At 44.4% G+C, this 23026-nt stretch overlaps 1 protein-coding gene across 2 annotated transcripts in view; it reads left to right on the top strand.

Moving 5' to 3' along the window:
* Window positions 1-1776: 1776 nt before the first annotated feature.
* The window catches only part of GSG1 (germ cell associated 1), a 74944-nt gene continuing 53694 nt past the window's right edge, over window positions 1777-23026 (top strand). Inside the window, exons 1-3 of one of the 2 annotated variants that reach the window (XM_053978726.1) lie at window positions 1777-1863; window positions 13709-13752; window positions 13855-13930. The gene's annotated coding sequence lies outside the window, so the exon portion shown is untranslated. The remainder of the gene's footprint in view (window positions 1864-13708; window positions 13753-13854; window positions 13931-23026) is intronic. The other variant, XM_053978727.1, reaches the window with a different exon arrangement.

Genomic DNA, 23026 nt, shown 5'->3' with positions numbered 1-23026 from the left:
GGTCCAGTGACTGCCTCCTATCCCTTCCACAGGCCAGCCTCAGCCCACCTTGGTTCTGTATATCCCTCCTAACACCTTCAGAGGAGCCCAACTCATACATGAAGTTTGCCGTCTCCCATTCCCTCCGCTGCCTTTTTTTCAAATGTGTCCCTTTTTCCTCCATTTACATCAGTGACAATTCCTGCTGCTTAGTGTGGCTGCTCCAGCACCCCTCACCTGCCTCCCCAAGGGACCAATTGCTCCAGTACATCATGCAGGTCTGCAAACAGCTGGATGCTGGAAGCACTTGGCCAAAATTTCTCTTCTGAACGAATCAAAGACCACAAAAAGAGATGTGTCTAGGAAAAAGTTGACTTATGCTAGTCTTATTGTTATTGATTTCTACTAAAGGTACAGTAATTTGGTCTTCCTATTTTTTATAACTCTGTCATGCATTTGTTTAAAAAATGAAGGGTTTTTGGTGGAGGAGACCAAACTAATTGGGCATTTCGGCTAAGTTTGAGAGAAGATACTGGTATTTTGAAAGTTAGTTTTGGACACAGATAAATTTTGATTTGGGTGATTTTGGAATAGGACTTAAAAATACAAAAAAAAAATAAAATTACTAACATTGCTAAAAAAAGTGACCTTGCTGAAAACAAGAAAAATGGGAACATCTTTTCAGAGTGATTAAATAACTCCAAACAGTAAGATAGGTCAGTTTGGAAAGAATGAAAAGGGTCAGGCTGGATCCAGAATAAACTACTTTGCTTAAAATCTGCTTAAAAATATTGCTCTGGGTTGAATCTTACTGAAGGTTATATAAAAATAAATAAATATCTCCCCAGCTCTACTTTACACAACACTGAGAAACACTAGAGGTGGACTTGCAGACTTTTGAATGGAGACAACCCTATTTTTGTACAGTACAGAAAGAAAGAGACAGTCATGGCACAGCAGAATGTACAACCTCTAAAGAAAAGAACAGAGGAAAAAAGAAATAGAGTGAGAAAGGATATGTCCTGTCAGCAAAAAGGAAGCCTACGTAATATATATTTGTTTTATGGTGATATGTTTTATTAACAACATTTTAACCACTGTTTGGGCTTGTTTAAACACCAGTTTTATACAGATTTAACTAAATCGGTTTACAAAACAATTGAATTAAATCAGGCAATATCTGAGAGCACAGGCACCTGTATCGTAAGTGTTTATATTGGCTTAGCTTGTGTCAGTAAATCATCCTTCCTTTACTGCCTGGCTTCTTCCCACAGCAGTTGCTTGATTGCATTGCAGGTGGCTTTGCCTCCCTCTTGCCCTCTGGAATCTGACTCCATTCCCCTGCAGCAGAACAGCCATAAGCTGGAAGTACACGTGCAATGAAGGCCTGTTGCCCTGGTGGGCTTTATGGGAGGTGGTTCCTGAGGAGGGGAAACAGGCAGAGGGGATGGCCAGCAGCTTTGCAGATGCAATGCCTGCATCACCTCAGAGATGCAGCTTGCAGCTGACTACGGTGGAGCCCTGGCTTACCCAACATCTATTTTAGCTGCAGGAGCTCAACCCAAGCAAAAAAAGTTGTGGTTTTTTTTTGGTTTTGTTTTTCAGAAAGTGAGCAGTGCATGTGAAGACGACATTTCTTCATGTTTTGCCCCTGTGCTGGTCCCTCCTGACCTAACATGTTCTGTGAAAATGTCTCTTTGCCTAGGTCACAGTGATACCATTGTTAGACAGTTTCCTTTGCCTCTTCACTAACAACTGAAGCACAGGCCACAGAGACCTGTGGAGCAGCAAGCGTCCCTTGAAAACCAGCCTCCGTTGGTCAACATACCTGACATTTTTGTACCTTCCTGTGCTTTACTTGTTGCTGGACCCACATATCAGCAGGTGACATGTCAGCCTTGACCTATGGCTCATGCATAGAGGGGAAGAGAGTGGCCAGGGTCTGTGGTGGAGACAGGCAATTCCCAGTGCCTGTCATGGAGGATCAGCTGCCTGGCACTCAGCATATCTTCTGGTGTATCAGTGAGGGTGCTGCCTGTATCCTGGTGTTCACAGGTGATGTTGCTATGTGGAAAAACAGGGAGCGGAGCTTTCCTGCATGATGACAAGTGCACACCTGTTAGAAAACACTTGTGTAGGCCTTCAGCAGGGATGGAGAAACATGTGAGCCCCAACATGTTGTGACTCTCATCAGTGCCTGGGGAACATTATTTTTGTAGTGTCAGTTCTGTAGTGACCAGTTGTAAATACCTCGTGCAGTGCAGGACTGGTGCCCCAGGGATGGGGCAACCCTGTTGGCATGGTTGGTACATACAGACTGGGGAATGAGACACTGGAAAGCAGTGCCATGGAAAGGGACCTGGAAGTCTTGGTTGATGGCAAGCTGGACATGAGCCAGCAGTGCCCTGGGAGCCAGGAGGGCCAACCCTGTCCTGGGGGACATCAGGCACAGCATCACCAGCTGGGCAAGGGAGGGGATTGTCCCCTCTGCTGTGCACTGGTTGGCCTCACCTCGAGTGCTGTGTGCAGTTTTGGGTGCCACAATAAAAAAGATACTAAGAGAACATCCAAATGATGGTAACGAAGATGGTGATGGACCTTGAAAGGAAGGCGTATGAAGAATGGCTGAGGTTACTTGCTCTGTTCAGCCTGGAGGAGACTGAGGAAAAACCTCACTGAAGTAACAACCTCTTGTGAGGGGAAGAGGAGGGGCAGACATTGATCTCTACTCCGTGGTGACCAGTGACAGGACACAAGGGAATGACCTGAAGTTGTGTCAGGAGAGGTTTAGGCTGGGTATTAGAAAACGGTTCTTCACCCAGAGGGTGTTTGGGCACTGGAACACGCTCCCCAGGGAAGCGGTCACAGCACCAGCCTGGCAGAGCTCAGGGAGCGTCTGGACAATGCTCTCAGGCACAGGGTGTGACTCCTGGGGATGGTGCTGTGCAGGGCCACGAGTTGGACTCGATGACCCTTGTGGGTCCCTTCCAACCCAGTGTACTCTGTGACTCTGTGATCCGACCGGCAGCCGGTTCCGCCGGTCCCTGGGGCTCTGCGGGGCCCTGTTGTGGCGCAGGGCAGGGGGACGCGCGGGGCCGCTCCCGCGGGCGCTCGGCGGGGCCTGGCCCGGCCCGGGGCCGCCCCTCAGCGCGGGCCGCGGGGCCCCGCGCCGCAGCGGGGGTCACCGGGCCGGCGGGCGCCCCCTGCCGGGCGGCGCTGCGCGGAGCCGCTCCCGTCCCTTCGGCCATCCGCGCTTCGCACTTCCCTGCCCGCGCCTCGCCGCTGCGGCCGGCCAAGATGCTCTCTCTCGCTAGGCCGTCCTTCTCAATCTGGTACCTATCAAGCTAAATGAGGCATAATTAGGAATAATTATGACATGACATGGTCTGGAATGAGAAGCAGATGGGGCTTCCCCCAGGATGCACCAGGTTGGATTTCAGGGACGAGAGAATGGGGACAGAGCGGGGACACAGAGCAGTCTGTCTTGGTTTCCTACCAGTTGTCCCCTCCACTGATAAGGGCCAGAGACACTGTCCCAGCCAGTAGGGTGCTGCAGCAAGACCCGGGATGTGGGGACTGTGCTGTGAGACACCTGTCTTGGCCACGCTGGCTGCTCTGTAGTGGCTTTATTCATTGTCTGTTAGAAGAGTGAAGCAGCATCTGAGTTTGGCCATGTGTGCTGTCCATCTGAGTCTTTCTATGCAGTATCAGTAGAATATGAAGTTTTTCTCTAGGAAGTAGGTGGAAGAGAGAGAAGTGAGGGGTATTGGCTCATTGGTACAAGCAGAAACCTCTGGTGCTGAATGGTTGAAGCCAGGAAGGTGTTTTCACACATCCTTTGTGTCCCTTCTGAAGGACACTCAGCTGCTCTGTGTTGTAGGGTGGACTGGGCAACAACACGGGAGAGGTGCTGGGAGCTGCTAGGAAGAGGGATATTTAAGGGAAACAGCCTTTGGCTCTTCAGGTCAGATGTTCCTTTGAAAAGGCATAAGGAGGAGACCCCATGTTTCTGGTACATTTATTTACCTTGATGCCTGTGCAGGAGCAGAAGAGAATATAGGTTTAGACTGGAGATGTGTGGTACAGTGGATCCACATGGATGTGTTGTGGAAGGCTAAAAGCATGAATTGACATGTAAGCATCCATTTCTCATTAAAAACCAATGTCATCCACAAGAAAATCCAGGACTAACTAAAGGAAGCTATAACCACTCTCTTTCCCATTACAATAGTATGACATGTTGGAAGGCTTTATTCCTGGCATTCTGTTATGCTCATAACAAAAATCTGGATACATCCCCCTGTGGAGAGAGCCAAACCTCAGCACACAGGTGGTGGTGCTGTCAGGGGGTGGAGTTCAACGCCAAGTGAAGTGCTGCTTTTAGGTGCCTCTTGGGCTGCCTTGCTTCAGGAGCATGAGGGCAGCCTAGGCCAGGTCTCAGATCGGGTTGTTGGGAGTCAGGACACGAGGCAGTAGAGGAGCACTGTGCTGCTGTCTCCTTCACCTGTCCTCTGCTCTCCCAGCCATGCCCCCGAGGCAGTAGCTGACATAGAACGACTGGTTTTCTTTAACCCCTTTCTGTGTGACCTTGGCTGCAGGGAAAGCATCCAGAGGGACAAGTTTCTTCCTTTCCTGCGAGGGAAAATCTTGCTTGTTGCTGAGAGGCATTTCTCACTTAGTCTTTCAAGCAGCCATTCTTTAAGCTGCTCCTGCTTCTAGTTACCATAAGTACAGATTTGCTGTTTCCAGCAAGAAGCCTTTTTTCTTCTGAAAAAATGAAGGCAAAGCAAGAATTTCCAAAGAGTTTTATGGGAGATGGGTAGGTGCACCCAGGAGTACTCGGGAGCTGCAGACTGGTTCTTCTTGGACATACGGTCATCCTGTGTCTGCTTCTGTCCTGCTAGTGTTGCTTGTGGCATCTCCAGCACCTGGAGATTTCCTGGAGATCTCCATGGTTGAATTCAGTCTGCTGACCACTACTCTCACCCCCTTAGGGTAAATTAGTTAGCATTGGCTCTTCCTGCTTGTTACAAGGTGTCTGCCATGTCTTATGTGTAAACAAACAGCCCAGTTCAACTGTGGATTTGCAAAATAATTCCTCCTAAGGAGCTGCCTTTGTGCTGTGATAGTGATGGCTATAGGTTTTTAGTTTTCTGGGGCTTGGAAGCTCTGGCTTTACCAAAGTTGATGGGCTTCTTGACGAGTGGGAGTGAAAAGCAGTATTTCTGATTTTTCCTCTACAGGGAATTTTCAAAATGAAACTGAAAAATTACTTCTGGAAAATCAGTCTTGTCATCTCAGAGTTCTTTAGAAGTGCCATACTGTTAACACCTTTTCATACCAGGACAGTTGAAATATCTATTATTCTCATTTCATTTTCAAAACCACTAAAGGGAGGATTTTTAGAATCTCTTGAAACCTCTTTTCTGGAATAGCTGCTTCTGTTTCTTTTGTAGCGAGATATTTTAACACACTGATAGAAAGGGAAGGTGGATTCATCTTGTTCAACTTTACTCATGGAAAAGTTAAGCATTTAAGCACAGTTCGTCATTTGGGCTCCTTTTGCAGTCAGGGAGAGAAATACAATTCAACAGCATGATCTAGTGAGGTCATGCTGTAACAAGAAATACCTCTATTTCACAGAGCACTGAGTGAGTAGTGCTGCCCTCTTCTTGTTTGTTTTGTGATCAGGCCCACTGAATTGTCCTCTGGATGTTTCTGTTTCTTCCTTTTTTTGCTGTAGAGGGAACCCAAATGCACAGTTTTGCTCAGATGTCTAATTATTAGAAACCTTATATTAATGTGATGAATGTTACATCAAAGGTCTTGTTCAAATTTGAAAAAGGGAATGAAATATTTATGTCATTTGGACATTTTCAAAAATGTCCTCACTGGTAAATGCAGTCATCAGCATGCTCCATACCCCTCGAGTCTCTGTGCCCCTTGAGTGTGATAACTGAAGCTTGGCTACTTCAGGAGATACTGCTCGGCTTCTCAGTGAGATATTGCTCATGAGCATAATGCTGTTTTCTGCTTATACACTGTGACACGTGCTGTGTTCACACACACTGACTGTGCTCCCCTTGGGCATCCTAGATAGCACTTTTTCTGTGATGGCATCTTTCATCATGTCCAGTTTTAAGAACTATCTTTATCAGCAAGACAAACTGTGAAACATTTTATACTAGAATCATTCTAAGAATAGAAATCTGCTGGCTATCTATGCAAGATGCCTCCTGGGTTTATTGCCTTGTGGAGTCTTCAGTCCTTTCTTGGAAGTACAGGTAGGCACCTGCTTTGAAGCAGATCAAACTGGAAGACTTCTCTGTGCTGCTGATTCACGTAGCCCCACAGGTTATAGACTTGTAGCAGTATATGTACCTTAACCATGCCCAGTGCTGGGTTCTGGAAATATTTCTAGATGAGTGTACTACAGTTTGCAGTAAATGAGGCAGAGTGGAGTCAACTCACATGAATAATGGTTATGAAATGGAGACCAATCTCACCTTCTCTGGACTGCTGGACATCCAAGGGTCAGCAACTGTAATTTAGATACAAATCAGATTCAGAAAAGATATGTGTGCCTAAGGTAATATGATAATGCAAACTACTCCCCTTTCTCTATGTCTTCTCCACACTTTGGCACTTACCAGATGATACAGGAGCATGGCTATGGCTGGAAAAGTTGGGAGGAAGCACAGCATTAAGCATTCACTAAGCAGATAATCTAGAGGCTCCTGGTTACTGGCCATTCCCATGGTGGTTTTGTTCTCTTTTTGCCATCTTCAGTCATAGCAGCTGGTAGGATGTGCACCAGTAAGGATATTTGCTGTTCAGCATGTGGCTGAGTTTCACCCTGAGACTTCAGTTGTCAGCAGTTTAAAGATTAGATGCCACCACTCTAAGTGAGTGTCAGAATCACCACAAAAATCACTGAGAAGTAAAAGACATAATCCCTTAGGAGCATCTCATTGATCCTCTCATGGTTCCCAAGCAGCATGTAGTAGTACTGCATGACTCTCTATTTCTTCAGATTAGTTGATTTAGTTACACATCCCTTGGGCTTCTCAGGGGGTAAATTTGTATCCTTGGAAGATGCAAGAGTCAAGTAAAAACTACTCCAAACCAGACCAAACAACATTACTCACTTCAGCAAAGTGCAGGTGTCCCCTGGGTCTGGAAAAAAGCTATTTCTCTTGGTCCTGCTGAAACCAGACCAGTTCCACTGTTTCCAGTGGACTGTATGCTATGCATGGAGATCATTGCTGCTGGCATCCAGCATGGGGTCTAAATGCTACTGGGGAAAGATAGGGAAAGATCTTGAAGTTTTTTTCCAACCTAAATGATTCCATGGTTCTCTGACTTAAGTCTCCCAGATTCAGAGCATCTATCTCCCCCCAGCCAGCTGTTGAATGGGTGTGTCTGCATACAGCACCCTTGAGAATTGTTGACAAATGCTGTGCATATTGATATGACTGATGCTCTCCCAAGGAAGCATTTTCTTTTCTCTTTATTTACTTAATTTCTCCCCTGCTCTACCCTCTACCCTTTCATGTCTTCTAAAATGTCTCTTGTTTTCTGATATTCAGTCTTTGAGGATGAGGTGGCTTGTCCTGATTGTGAAGGCATGGAGACAGCAGCCATACTACCAAGATATGTTGATGGGCATTTGCTCCAAAGAAAACCATTGAGAACAGTTCATTCATATTTTTGTTTGTTTGTTTATTTGTTTGTTTGTTTGTTTAGTTGCATGGGAGGAAATGCAATGAATGGGGAGATTTGCCTGGTATTCAGCATGCACAGTCATTTTGGTATGAATTAAGGAGTTAATTTCAGTGTCATTTCTCCTATATATGCAAAGCCCTCTAGTGGTCACTGAACATTTTGTTTTCATTTTTTGAGTTTTATCCAAACGTATATGGTCATTTGTAAGGCTCATTTTGTGTGTGTGTGTTTTTAAGGAGGAATTTTGCAAATGTTGGTGTAACATTTTGCGAATAGTTTTCCCACACATTTTCATCAGTTCTTTCTATTAAGAGTGGTTTTGTTCAGTTGCTCAGTAATGTTTACTTGGAAAATTGGCTTGGCCTGAGAAGTGCCATATTTACTCTGCAGGCAATGGAAACTGATGGAAGCTGTTGCTGTGCAGTTAAAGAAAATCCAGGGTGTGTTTTTGAGTTATAATTAATTTCAAATTATCAACTACTGAAACTTCGACTTTGCCCAAACCCTTCCTTTTAAACCTCCATCTTGGAACCAAATTTTTAACAGCTCTCTATAAAGGTGTCTGAGTCTCTGGAGTAGAACAGGGGAAGTGGTGAAAGAAGGGGAGAGGAAGGATACATGAAGTGTCATGCAGTTCTACTGCATTTTCTAGGTGTCACCATTCCTTCAGCCTTCTTAAGCACTTTAGCTGTAGCAGCACCACTATCTGGCTGGTTTCCCCAGACTCTTAAAAACAAAAGATTGTCTGTGTTTGGTTAGACCAGAGGGACATGTCTTCTGGTGTCATGCCTCCAAAAGATGTCATGATCAGAAGTCAGTTCCTCTAGGTTAGACACACATCTTACTCTCCTGGTGTGCTCATCCCTGTAATATCAAGCTGTGGAGCACCTCTCTTTTTGCCTCTGAAAACCAAACCATCTTCATGTTGTTGTCAGACAACCACATTGTGTCTAAAAGACACAATGGATATAATCTCTGCCGATCCATCTGGAGAACAGGAGCTGCTCTACTTTAAGAAATCATAGAATACAGACAATTATGATGTAAACACTCTCCTCAAGATGTCTGTCATGGAGGATCTCTCATCTCTGTGTTCCTGGCACATCCCAGAAACCTCTGGAAGAAACTATCTTCTTCTGAATGAGTGGGGCTGTGATTTGTGAGCTGGACTGGATGGTGAAAGACAGCAAGAAGTGTAAATCAAGAAGGAAGCAATGTGTTCCTTTTTTCCTAGCTGAGGAAGGAGGCAGCTGTCCCGTGTGATGAAGAAGCAAGAGTCAGCATGGAAGGAAAGAAAGTCTGACTTACAAGAGGAAAAGAGCACATACTGCTTGAGAGGGCATATGTGATTTTTTTTGGTATTGGACGTGCAGTAAGCTTTAGTGTGTGTGTGTGTGTTCATGTGCATACACACCTGGGGATCTTAAAAATTTGTTCCCAGGAGGTTCAGATAACTTATGTCTTCTTACTTTTGGGAGCAAGGTGGCCATGCAGTCTCTTCAGGGTGCTGGCAGTGAGCTCCTTGCTAGGTGGCTCCAGGATGGAATGTGAATGATGCTGTGTGTCTAAGGTCAGCCTAGGAGCAGCTAGAGAGGAGAACTTGCTGCAGACTTGGGGTCAACCCGATCCTCCAATCATCATGTTGAGAACTACAGCAGATTTGGATTGCTTGTTTTCTGGACATGAACCACCCCAATTTGATGACTGGAATGCTGTCAATTTGCACATAAATGGGTAAAACAATTATTGTGGTCACTTATAAAATTTCACTCTGGCAGATAGTTTGTATAAATTTCCTTATGACATGGGTTGTGTCTTCATCTTGTTGCTAAGTAAAAGCTGTAGGGGTTAGGAGGACACCTGGGAGCCAGGCTGTTCTCAGATCACTCTCTTGATTGTGAGTTAAGTGATTTCTTATCCGCAATTTCTCTCCTGCATCGAATAGCAATAATAGTCATTACCTGCCCTGCCAGGCTGCTGAGACAATTGAATAGTTAATCAATTTGATGATGGCATGATATTGCAAAGAAAGCAGATCTGGCCTTGATCTAGCTTTGGTGGAGAGGTATGGGTTATATAGTAGATGACATTAGGATCCTGTCTGTGACATAGTACAAAGTTGATAGACTTGATGGCCCTTCTGTGATCAAATAATTTGTATAAAGCAGGAGAGTTCCCTTCTTATCACAGGCTTGTTAGCATTTTCACAATGATATGGCTTGGTTTGAACTGATGACCTTCCATGTTTTAGTCTCCTAAGCCAGCCCCTGGTACATGCTAAAAAAAGGTTTTTTCTTTTCCAATCTCAGAGAAAATAAAAATCAAATCCCTACAGAACAAAGGATTTAGAAGCACTGCAGAGCTGTAGGTAGCCAAGCCAAGCCACTGGACGGCAAGAGAACTCTGAAAGCTTAGATTAAATTGCCTGCTTGCTGAACAACCCTCCTGAAGAGATGTCACCTTTCACTCAGAGGTGGAAAATTGTTCTCCTAAGTGTGAGCACTCATGTGTGAGAGAGGCAGCAAGGAGAGGGTGGAACAAGTCTAGTGAAACACTGCAGGCTCCTATGAGGAGCTGGGTGCACTGAGTTAAGCAATTTGCAGACACTGAAATGATCTGTGCTGACTTATGAGATTGCAGAAGAGGCTTGTGAAAGCCCTCTAACACAGTTATCTGGAATTAGGGGCTAGTGTGCCACTGAATTTTTCTCCTGAAGTCTGCAGAAGTATTGTAATTTGCATCCTAAAGGCAAATTGCCTTATATTTGGAGATAGTAGCCTCATCTCGAGAATGTATGTTCCTTTCTCATGAACTAAAACTTCGGGATCCATGAAAAAAACTCCATTACCTCCCTCTCTTCCCCCATAGCCAGTCACGATTTCATTTCCTCACACTGATGAGAACATCCTGGTGCCTATCTCCGAAGTGATCTTTGTCACCCTTAGCTCTGCTCTCCCAGCTGCTGCGGGGCCAAGGGCTGCTGGAATAACTGTAGTGCTGCCAGCCCAGCTCCCACCAGGCAGGCAGAGCCTCCCTGTGTTCAATAAATTGTGCAATAGCCTTAAGCCATTATGCTGTGACTGCTACTCTTATTGTGTGACATTGAGGTCAACACTTAACTGCATTCACATATGTGTCTCTGTAGGTCAATGCAAATCAGCCCAGGAGGAACTTTTCCACTAACAATAACTGGAACTGGGGAAAGTGCTGCTTTCACCTGGGGTACTGCGAGGAATTGCTCTTTGCAATCTGCTTCTCTCCTTCTGTGGCATGGAACTGGGGCAGGAATGGGGGAGGGCCCTCTTCCAGCTGAGCAACAACAGAGAATTTGGCCTGTGTATGTTTTAGGGCAGTCACACTTCTGATGGTTTTCTGACAAAGCTTTTAATTTCTTTTATTGGTGTAATAATTGATCTCCTAACAGTGCAGCCTGAGATGCTGCCAGGAATTTCCAATGGGCTCGGATTAAACAGCATGCAATTCCTCCATTCAGCTGTGATAACACTTCTCTGGAATTATCCTGTAGATGAGATCAGGGTGAGGTAGGCTACCTCTGGCTTGTGTGTAGCAATTCAGGGGAAATGGGAGCACCTCAAAAGACATTGTTCAAGGATAACCTTCCCAGAGGGATATTTCTGCTTAATCCCTGGCACTTAGAATCTGGTTTTTATACCCTGCAATACACAAAGCTCCTAAAAATTCCCATCTATTACAAGATGCATGAATCCTGCTCTATATTTTGCTAAATTCTTAACCTGAATGACATCTTCCAACAAGAAGTTCCACAAATTATTTAGATGCCACGTGGAAAACATTTCACTGTACTTGCCTCTATTGTAATTGAATCCCCTTCTCCTGTACAAGGCAATAGTTCTGCCTTCAACTTTCTTTGATATTTATTTATTGTTGGCCTCACTTATTTGTTGCCTCTTGAAGCAAAGATAATGGTTATCATTTCTCTTTATGCCACAGTCTCTTTACTCATCTAGGTTTTTGCCCCTCTGTTTCTAGTTCAGTTTCTGTTACATCTTTCTTGACATTCTGGTCTGACTAAAACTTGAGGCAAAATTAGTGGATGGCATTATTAGTGCCTGGGTTTCACATTAAAAGCTTGAAGGTAGAGTGCTCTTTCAAGTGGAGGTACATCACAGTTTTGTCTTCTGAGGGTACTTGCCCTCTTTGCCAGTTACTGATGCTACCACATATTTGGGTTATTTTATACTCTTAGAGGAAGAAATTGCCTAAGAGCTGTGATAACTTTAATTGCTTGTCAAGACATTTGCAAAAATGTAATAGTAGCTGGTGTTTGGCATCCAGAAAGTACACTCAGGTTCTCTAGGATGAATTATGCTGGAAGAAGTAAATTTGTCATCCTTAGCAAAATTATCAGCTTGCATTACTTTCCATAAAGATAATGATTTCAACTCAGTTAAGTAATTTCTATTTTTTAGACATGAAGTCCCTCATGCTCTCCAGTTAAATCCATCACATGCTTGGCATTGGCCTCAGAGATGTTACAAGGATGAAAACTTGCATTTACTGTGGTTAGTTCTTTTGTAAAGGATAGCAGACATTGCTGTGGGTGCCTAGGTTTCTATTTAATTGAGGGAAACAATGCTTGAAAAGGTACGGTTGGCTTAATCTCTGTGATGTCTGAGACATGGAAGAATGAATCACCAGGATGGAAGAATTGCTTGCTTTTTTTTCCCCCTGGTAAGTCCCAGCATGGTGTCAGGCTGGAACCTGAAAATTTATAGCTTCAAACCAGCTGTGGATGTGTTAGATGCCACGTGGATTCCCCATTCACTTGCAGGTCAGACCGCACTGCTGGCTTGCCATGTGTGGGCTGCTGTGGATACAGGAGCACAGTTATTTAGGAATTCTGAGCTGGTTTTCTGACCTCTCCCTTGGTTCATCTGCAAAACTTCCTTCCTCTTTTCTGGCAGTCATGAGACTTTGGGCAATTGTTCCTTTACAGATTTGGAGTAAATACATAGTAAAAATGCTGATGAGGAAAAAGACAAGGAATTAAATTCTCTAAGAAATAGTAAAAAAGTCTGAAGGACAAAGTTTGATGTGCCTGTCAATGGATATGGGTGGGTAGGAGGCTGCTGAGTTCATGATCTGTCAGACTGACCAGAATTGCTTCATTGTCTCTTCTTATTGCCCTCCTGGTTGGTATCCATGTGTTGTGTCTTGTCTTAGGATATTAATTTTGGCATGTAATTGCATCCCATAATCAAAAGGAAATAAAAAAGCTTTTAAGATGAATGAATATTGGAATTCAACCCCATCCATAAAGCACTCCAGTCCTCTTGCCATTCCTCAGCTCTGGTCCCAGTCTTATTCCTGGCTTTGCTGCTCTGAGATACCTCTCGGTATTTCTCACTTTACTTGTCCAAGATCCTAACATTCTGCTTCTTTCTTCTTGGCCAACATGTCTCATGTCACTGGCTGTGCACTGCCTCTGGTACTCCTGAGCAGAGCTGGAACTTCAGGGGTGTGTGATACGGTTTTTGCTTATGGAGGTCTCCTTGAGCTGTCATTGTGCTCCTGTTCAAAGGAAGTTGGCAGACAACAGTTTTGTTTTCAGAGTGAGTGGCTGAATATCTACTGTTTCCCTTCCCTTTTCTCTGTTGGTAGGCTTCTCCCCATTCAGCCCTCAGCTCTGAGACCCTTGGGAATCCTTACTTTTCATTACTTCCAGTTGGAAATCCTCACAGTAGGCTCTTCAGCCCAGTGAAGGTTTGTGGTGGTGAGGTTTGGCCTCAAAAATGCTTCTCGAGGTTGTGTTGTGGCAGGATAGACCCATTCTCAGACACCGATTCTCTGAAAAGCTTATATTTGTACTTAGATCTGTCATTGCACTGCAGGATACTCTAGACTGTGATTTATGAAAACCCTTAAAGCTGTATTTGAGCACTGGTTGGGGGTTGAGAGGTGAATTATACAATTAGAATTATTCTGAGGGGAAAATAATAATACAAGGTATATTTAAATGCAGAGAAATGAAGTGGGTGTGGAGTTCGGCAGGAAAATTAATGCAAGGTGCAGAGTATTTCCAAGGTTCTCAGATATTTGCAAGTGCTCATGTAAAAAAAAAAAATCTGTTGTGGATTTCTTTATGTCTTTAATTGCTGTTTGTCACAGGAGATTATCTCTGCATTGCAAGAAGGCACCAAAAGTTAAGGGCTTGAAGGACTACTTAAAGCACTGACAAAAACAGGTATGAAAGTGTGCCAGCTTAGAGTGGCTATTAATTAGAACAATGCAAAATTAGTGCATCTTGAGGAAAGACATGTAGAGCTGAAAAGTCAAGATAACCCTAAAATAACAGGTAACTACCTTATCAGAGTCTGTGGTCCTATATGATCACCATCAACCTCATTAGTACATCATCATTTTGAATTAGCCTATTATTTGCAGAAACAGTTCTAACTTAAGAAACTGAGACGGTATGGAGGAGATAAAGAATTAAATTAAGCTTATGGATGCACAAATTGTTTTAAATTGCTGGGTATGAATTTCCTATCACATACAAAGTATTTTATCTTATTTGCCTCTTTTTCCTTCTACCCATCTGACACCTACTGATCTGACAACTACATTGTTCTTAAAAAAAAAAAAAAAGATACAGGAGAAGCAAGTTCTGTGGACAAGACACAGAGCTGTGTGGTTTGCTGACAAATCCAAAGCATGTGTGTGGTCTGACATGCACGCAGGTAGGCTGGCTGCAGACAGGGGCAGAGCAGGACATTTCCTTGGTAGTCAGGCTGCCCAGAGCAGCAGAACAGCAGGATCTGTCACAGCAACAGGAGAGTGGTACCATCCACTTAAAGCAGGAGGCACTGTGAGTCTCTGCCTCCTTGCATGGCAGACAGAGCAGGTCAGCCTGGCTGGTGTGCCTCCCAGGAGCAGGTTTGGTTGTATTTGGTCCTTCTGTCTCCCTGGGTGAGGTTTGTCCCAGTTTGGCAGATCCTGTATGGTCAGCATATCGTGTTTGGTGCTTTCACTGCTGCCGCGTGGCTCTGATTTCCTGCCAGGGAAGAAACCTTTTGTTCTGGTTGTCAACACCAAATTTTGCCTCTGCTGCTAGGCATTTTTGAACTATCTCTGAACCTGTCTTCACAGGCACACGCATGCTTGTACTTATGCAATGCCCATTACCAGGAAAGAACACTTGGTATAAACACATACACACACAGAGCCATATGGCCACATGCTTATTAATTGAAACCAGGCCCATGTACTGAATTTCTTTGTTAGCATCCAAATCCTGGCCAATCTGCCAGTACTTAGGAGATGCAAGACTAGATTGCTTCCATTGTCTGTCACTTAAAAGCTGAAAATTATTTCACTGGCCCCTGGCCTTTTCTCCCATATTCTTTGAGATATAGCATTGACATTTTGTTTGAATGCACATGTGGATTAATTTATATTTTGTGGAGTATGCTACATATAAGCTGTACCTGATGCTTACTCCCATGCAGATGGTTAGCTTAAGGCATACAAATAATTTAACTTGTCAGATCCAGTTTAAGTAGCCAGAAACACAGTGAACTCCAGAGCAGGGAATTTCTTCTTAAAAGTCTACACACTGGAAAACAGTCTTTTGACAATAAAAAGACTTGATTACCCAGGAAATGTAGCAATAAAGTTTGGTGTGAAACTGAATTATTGTTTGGCATCCCAAACAATTCACTGATCTTTAAATACAAGAGTGCATGGTGCTTCTACATAGAACCTCACTTATCAGGCAGAGTGGAAGCAGCTTGAGGAGAGGTCAGAGCTCAGTGGCAGTAAGTACTGCAAAGCACAAAGCCTTATATTAGTCCCTGCAGATATTGAAAAGTTTGAAGAGAATGAGGTGCAGGTCCCCAGGCTGGACACAGAAGTACCTCCACATTAAGGCTGTTTAATGCTGTCAGGACAAATCAGAGGAATGCCTGCCTCTGCAAAACTTTCTGTGTTATGTTGTGGGGGGCATTCAGACTGCTGTGGCCATTTGCTGAGACTCAGTTTGTGTGTGCCACTTTACCCTCTCATCAAACAATGAAAGCTTTTTATACAGCCACATGTAATAATATCTTAGGATCTCTCTCTGGTGTTTAAGGTCTAGTCCTGTAAACAGATCCCTGTGTCCTGTGCTGTGCTCTGTAGGCAGAAGATGTACCTGGGTCTCATGTCGTGAGCACATACATCTCCTGGTCATGGCTTGGGTGTGTAAAATTCTGTCCTGAAAGCCAAGTCTCCTGCAGTCTCTGTGCCCAGCCTTCAAAAGACCAAACTCTAGCTTCTCTTGAGATTGTTCAAAAGTTTTGGTCTGAGTGCTGTTGCTAAAAGATGATTTCTTTGAAGCAGGCAAGGAACTGTGGTGATCAAGAGTAGAGCAAGCAAGCCAGGTCTGGCAAAATCTTTGCCTGGCAAAGGAGAAAGTGCAGGGCATAGGGATTTGGGAAGGGTGGACTGGCAGGGAAAGCTTAGTTGCAGGCATTTTAAGTTATCCAGTTGAATCCATGCTCTGTACCAATGTTGCAGACCATAATTTTCCTGAAGACTTGGTATTTTGAAACTCACTATATGTGTTTGATCTGTCTTCCCTCTAAAAGACCATCAGGAAGATTTGCCAGTGATTTATTGTGCCCATACTGGAGGGAGGGAAAGCAGATCATTAAGCTTCGAATACACCCTGCCATCTGGATGGGCTCAATGCGCAAGAAGGCGTAAAGTTGGGATGCAAATGTGTGGCACTTGGTCCTTAGCCAAGACAGAGCTTGTGCTCAATTGTTTAAAAGCATGACTTATTGCAGGGAAGGAAAGGGGCTGAAGGCAGCCCTTGGGGCCTGCTTTGCAGAACTCACTGCAGCTGAATCCTATGGCAGCTGTGCTTTGAGTGCATAGAGATTTTTATACATGGGCTATTGGTGTCTTGACAGAGGTACCTAAGATTAATTGATCCTTTTGACATTTGTCTTTGTGTTCTTGTGTTACCCATCCAGAGAGTTTACACTGGTGAGAGGTTTCCTGGTGTTCCCCACATCAGGAATACTGACCTGAGGTGACTGGTGGCTTAAGGAGAGGCATGCAATTTTTCTTCAACCTCTTTTTGCAAGCAAGAAGACAAATACAGCTTGCTATACTGATAATATTATAGTGGGTGTAGAAATACACTCTTCCCTCTCTGCCTTTACTGTGGACTCTGAATGTGATGTCCCCCCTCAACTTTTCAGCAATGGCCATGAGCTGTTTTGTATGTAAGAGGCCACTGTGGTGGCCCGAATTAATGGCCAGCATTGCAGATCTTTAGCTGTGATCTGCCTATGAATCAATTCCCCTGTTTCTAAAATATCTGTGATAATAGTTTGGTTTTGTAGGGGTGACTGGAAGACAAAAGTCCTTTTGGGTTTGGGAATGGCTTGATGGTGATAATAATGAGGCAAATTGAAAAGCCCAGAAAGGAGTCCTGTATGCTGTGCAGTGCGCTGCTGGCGTGCAGATAAATACAGCCACAAGAGTGAATAACGAGGACAGCCTCATCCACAGAGCACTTTTGTGTGCTGAGTGAGGCAGGGGGTCCAGTAGAAAAGGGAATAATATAGGATGAGTTAATTAAAACTGTACCTCTATTATTATTTCTGTTTCTAGAGTTTGGTCCCTTTCCACAATCCATTTGGTATCAAATCAAGGATACGTAGGAACAAAATGTTTATTTTTAGAGACTCTTGTGGGGTTGAAACTTACATTTGATATCAAAAGCCATTTCCTGTCCATATTTGAAGTTGGTGTCAAGCTATTCTGCAGCAGTTGCTAGTGGAAACTGTTGATGTGTTGGTACACTTCCATTATCCATTGCTCTGCTCTGCAGTTCGGGAACTGGAAGGCATGCAGGTGGCTTCATTTTAATGTCTATTTAAAGTGTAAATGGCTGTCTGCAGTGCTCTTTGAAAAGGCAAGGGCTGTTGGAAGCTTTCAACTCTGGTGGGAGCTAAGAGTGCACATGTGACAGAGAAAAGTGGCAAACGTGATGCAAGATAATTGCTGATGGCTTTGAGGATTAAAGCCAGACTTCTGCCCTTTGAATACCAGTGGGAGCTCTGGAAGGTGGCAGCACTGGGAAGCAAGAGGAATGCAGTCCCCACCGAAGCAGTGTGGTGGGGGTGTGACAAGGCATGTATGAGTCAGCCCACCCCTGGAAGGGCTGGGGATCAGACTGTGAGAAGGGTGCTTTTGGTTAGATAATATCAAGTGGTGCCTATTTCGTGCCTGTTGATCTGGCTGTCTTGAAAGTAGGAGTCTATACAGTAGCTTTGTTTTGCTTGTCAGAAACCATCAGACATAAGGTTTTCATAAAACCAGAAAGCAGAGGTAATATGATTTCTCTCTCATACTAGAAATCTGTCTTTCCAGACCTGCTGGAGGTGACTTTACAGCCATGTTTTTGATTTTTGTAAAGTAGGTGATGTGGAACTATGAGAGTTGAGGTAAATCCATGCATATGAAGAACACTGTTATAAACAGAAATTCCAGACAGTGAAAGAGAGGAGAAACAAGGGCTCAGGGTCTGTGGCTTCCCATCCATTGCACCTTCTCACAGAGAGCGCTCCCTGATGGAAGAAGAGCTCCATTTTACTTGAATCCCACTCAGATCAGTGATTCTGGGGAAAAGAGTAAGTTTACAATATAGGGATGTGGATTTGTTCTCTTAGCTCCATCTGGCATGACACAAGCAGGGCTGTGTAGTGTTTTCCACTTGAATTCCAAATATATCTGACTCTACTCTGGCACAAAAGCTTTGCTGGTATTTGGATACATGTGCAACACAGTTGAAATTGGCAAAAGGTTAAGAACGGGTTAATTTTCCTGATTGTGGATTCTCTGAGCAAGTAGTAGTTTTATCTATAGCATATGTGTTGGCCTAAGTGACATTGTGATATATATTATAGTCATGCTTCTCTACAGGCAAGCAATTATACAACAGGGACCACTAGATTTACTGCACTGCAAATACAAACTTTGCCCTTATTGCATCAAGGTCATTGCAAATCTTTTGGTAGACACATGGCAAAAAAAAAAAAAAACCAAAACAAAACAAAACAAAAGAACTCTTCTCTCTGTGTCTCAGTTGCAGGGTTTCAAGGTCTCTACTGGGTGCCTGTGTCCAATTTTTTTGTCTTGGGTGTTTGAAGTGAGGTACTTAAACTGATGGACCTTGCTAAGCCTCTGCAGCTTCCACAGATTTCACTGGCAAATCATCAGGATTAAAACCACACCCCTGAAATCTGGTTGCTTTAATACAGGTTTAGCTACTGATGTGCTGCAATCAGTCTTTAGGGACCTAAGACTTGCTATTTGCAAAATTGAGAAAGACCCTGTTTTCTTAAGATCCACTGGAAGTGAAGGGGAGTTAGCTAGAAATGGTGCCCCCATGAAGCAGGAACTGTTGAGGTCCTAAAACTCTGAAGTATTTTTATCTTCAGTCCATCCCATCACTTCCTTCATTCTCTGCTTCCAGTCTGCTTCTCCCAGGTTGATGTTATTTCTTTGCCTCAGTTTCTCTGTCTGTACTTAGCAGACGGGTTGGTATTAACTACAGGAGAAAAGGGTAAACCTTTACCTCCCTGAGCCCAAAACAGCTCTCAGTAGCCAAAGGGAAAAGAGCCATGGTCATCTGTTCCAGACTGATGAATCCAAAGTTTTGCCGATTCCCCCACAGAGTTTCTTCCTCCATTTCCATTTGCCCTCCAGGTTTCTTTCTGGTGAGAAACACTCCTATGATGTCACCTCTTACAAGATGCTGCATTTTTCTTTTTCATGACATGCCACAGGTCAGCAGGGAGCCCATCCGAGGGCTGCCAAGTGGGGCTGGGGCATGCTCCCATTTCTGAATTATACTGTGATAAATCAGCACTGTCCTCGACTGGGGATGACCGTACCACATAGAAACATAAATTCAGCAGAGGCATTTGCTGGGCTTGCACTGACCTCTAGTGACAACACGAGGGACCAGGGCCTTCAGCCACCAGTGGGCTGAGAGGGCATGTCTGGGTCCATCCTCCAGTGTTGGACGGTTTACAACAGCTCACCACAGTTCTTGGTAGAACTGTGAATGTCAGCCCATGGTACTGGGAAGCAAGCCCACTGACTGACGAGGGTCTGACTGCTTGGTAGATGACTGCAGTGGGTCTCAGGTGTCCCAAATTCCATACACCTCCCTGCTAAATTGCTTGTCCTCCCCAACCCACCAGTGCAGTGATGGTCTTTGTCTTCTGCAGTGTTTGTTCTTCCTGTCTGTTCTTCCTTCATTCTCCCTTCTGTCCCTAAATGTGATAATCCACTTCTTTCTACTGCCCCATTCCATCATGGCATCTGATCACTGCCAGTCTACCCAGGGGTGATCCTGAGTACTTAATCTCTGCCTTTGACCTCTGCATCCCCTCCTCACCCCTGGCTCTTTTGCAGAGCCTACAAGACCTTTCCAGAGCTGGGATACAAAGGACTGGGGTTCTGGTTTCTTTGCCATGAAGCTTCTTGCTGTACCACATAGTGGGTCATCCTCTCTGTCATGCACATGAAGCATCTCCGGCTTCTAATGCAGTTTAGAAACAGAACCCTCTAAAAAATATGCACAAGCTATGTTGAGGTTGTCTTTGACTTCTCCAAGTCTGTAAATGAAAATGGTGAAAACTTGGGATGCAGTCCTGGGAGCTGCTAAATGTACCTCCAAAATGCTTAGCAGACTCAGCTTTTAGGGACACTACTGGGACTTGTGGGCTGTCAGCAGTTCCCAGGGAGCATGGGGAAAACCTGCCATGGCTGCAGTGTGAGAAGCACATGGAAGCCTCTTTCACAGCCCCCCTCTGCGGCATGCTGACCCCACCCATCACGGGCCATGCCCACAGCAGCACCCTTTGCTCTCTTGGCTAAGCGGCCCTGATGTGTGCAGTTAAGGTTTCTGGGCTCTGATAACAAGACAGTGCTTCATTTGGTTGATACTCCTGTCTCACACAACCATACATTCCCTCATCCTCCCAAAGATCTAGGAAGTGGTCTTACTCATTGAATTACAACTCACCTACTCCAGCTCCATGTTATCATCAGAGCAAGGCCCAAAAAAATTTTGCAGTGAGTACATCAATTAAACAAACCTTTTATTCTGGTAGTTGCTTCCAGAGAAAGAAATAATCTATGATGCTCCATAAAACTCTTCATAAAAAGTCTCATCCATCTGTGAACTCCAAAAGCTAGTCTTCTGTCCACCTATACATTTATCTGGAAAGTTGACAGAGGCAGGAGCATCCCCAAAGCCCCTTCTCTAGCACCTCTGACTGTGTTACGTTATCCAGGTCATCTGTATGAGAGTTACCATATTCACAGGACAGAGCTCCACAGCACTGCCTCTTCCCTTAGGTAGATCCAGTTCTGTCATGCAAACGCTGATACTGAAATTAGCCTGAGAGATCAGTTGAAGCATCTTGGCTTCTCATAAATCTCTGCTGAGGAGCATGCTTTCTGTATTTGCCTTGAGGCATCTGCTGTGGATTGACCCCTCTGGTCTCTGGCTAACCTGGTTCACATGAGAAGCCTGAGAGGGGGTGGAATGTAGGAAGGCTGCCAGATACAGCCTTCCATGCTAGGCTGAGCAGAAAGGCAATCAGGTTTCCTAAGCACTGTAACAGATGACAAGGTGTATATTTATACCACTTACCCACGTACTTTGAGTGAATTGTGCAACATGAGATTTGTCATCATGCATCAGATCATAGTGTATCTAATTCAATACTGTGGTGCTGACAATGCTGGGAGAGCTGAGCTGCCTGCAGTGATGCACCTCACCAACTGTGCAATGTGGGAACAGAGAGTCTGCGATTAATATTCCTCCCCAGTTCCTCCAACAATCAACTGGTACCCTGACTGTTCTTATTATCCGAGCAGGCAGAGCTGCAAATATAAATAATCACAAGTTTAGGCATCCTTCTAATTACAGCTAGTACAACCACAGCATTAATTTCTAGTCTGCCCCCTGGACTGGATATATTTTGAGTGAAATAATATGTCATGCTGGTTTCACCTTACTTTCCTCTGTTAAAAGATTCCTGGGCTAGTTGCACCCAGGATGCCCAGCAGTGCAGCGTTACTCTAGTGCTGGAAGCAACCTGTAGCTTTTTACATCACTCCTGGTATCATCTTTGATACCCCCATGAGCTCCTCATTCCTTGCGGTTTTTATTTAGTTTTGTGTGGTTTGGGGATTTTGTATTTTGTTATTGATGGTGGTGGTTTGGTTTTTCTCTGTTGTCTTTACTGCAAGGGAATCAAGCCATTCTTCTTCTTTGGGTGTGCTGGCAGTCAGCCACATTCTGTAAATGTAGCAGGCGCTGCTGCCTTTGTGTTCAAGTGCTGTCATCACCCTTTGATCAGGCTAGGAGTCACTTATTTTCCTTGGCTGGTTTGGGCTTATGCCATTTGCAGAGCATGGCTCTCCCCTAAGGTGTCTGCAGCGGCTTTTGCAACACACCCATGAATATGCAGAGATAATTTCAAACCCCTTAATGTGACCACTTATTGGACTACTTCTTCCCAGCCTACATAGTGTGACTTTCTGATCAGAGCAAGAATGTCTCTTGTCCAAAAAGCTCTTGCCCCCTCAGTTATCCCTCATTCTTAGTGCTTTCTGCAGCTGATTTACTGTAGGCAAATGCTCTGAATTAGTCAGCTGTTTGTCTGTGTCAAACACTTTTCTCCTTGCAGTGACCTGCAGAAAAGAACCAGGGAATAGGGAATCCTTTTGCTCAGCCATTGAATCGGGAATTTCTCCTCTGTTTCTCCTCTTTCAAATGCTTCTCTTCCAAGTCCAAGGACTCTCCTGTGAAGTGCTGGAGTCAGCTGTGGTCCTGGGCCTTGTGAAGCTTGGTCCCTGAAATCCCTGTAATGGCTCTTGCAGGAGTGACATGACTTTGCATCTCACAGTCCATGTGGCACTGGGTCAGTGTCACTTCAGGCTGTGTTGAAGATGATTTTTGAGCAAACATCTGTCATATGACACAACCAATAGTGCTATTTTCTCCTATCCTTTTCTGCTTCCTTATGTTTGTAACTGATCCATATTTGTTGGCATCTTCTTTTCTGTTTGATGTGTTCTGTCTTGGTGGTGCCAAATGTAAGTTCATGCCTGTGTGCCCCTAATGTAACGGGATTCAGAAGATGGTTGTGGGAGCTACTCGGTGTGGAGCAAAGACTGTCTCATTTGGAATGAATTATGCTTCAGGGACCAGATAACTAGGTTTGTCAGATGCCAGGGGACTCAGTGACTTTTTCCACCTGTA

This window comes from Vidua macroura, chromosome 5 (assembly GCF_024509145.1).
Source record: "Vidua macroura isolate BioBank_ID:100142 chromosome 5, ASM2450914v1, whole genome shotgun sequence".
Classification (NCBI taxonomy): Eukaryota; Metazoa; Chordata; class Aves; order Passeriformes; family Viduidae; genus Vidua; species Vidua macroura.
Note: the sequence above shows the minus strand (reverse complement) of the source record. Positions and strands in the feature narration are given on the sequence as shown.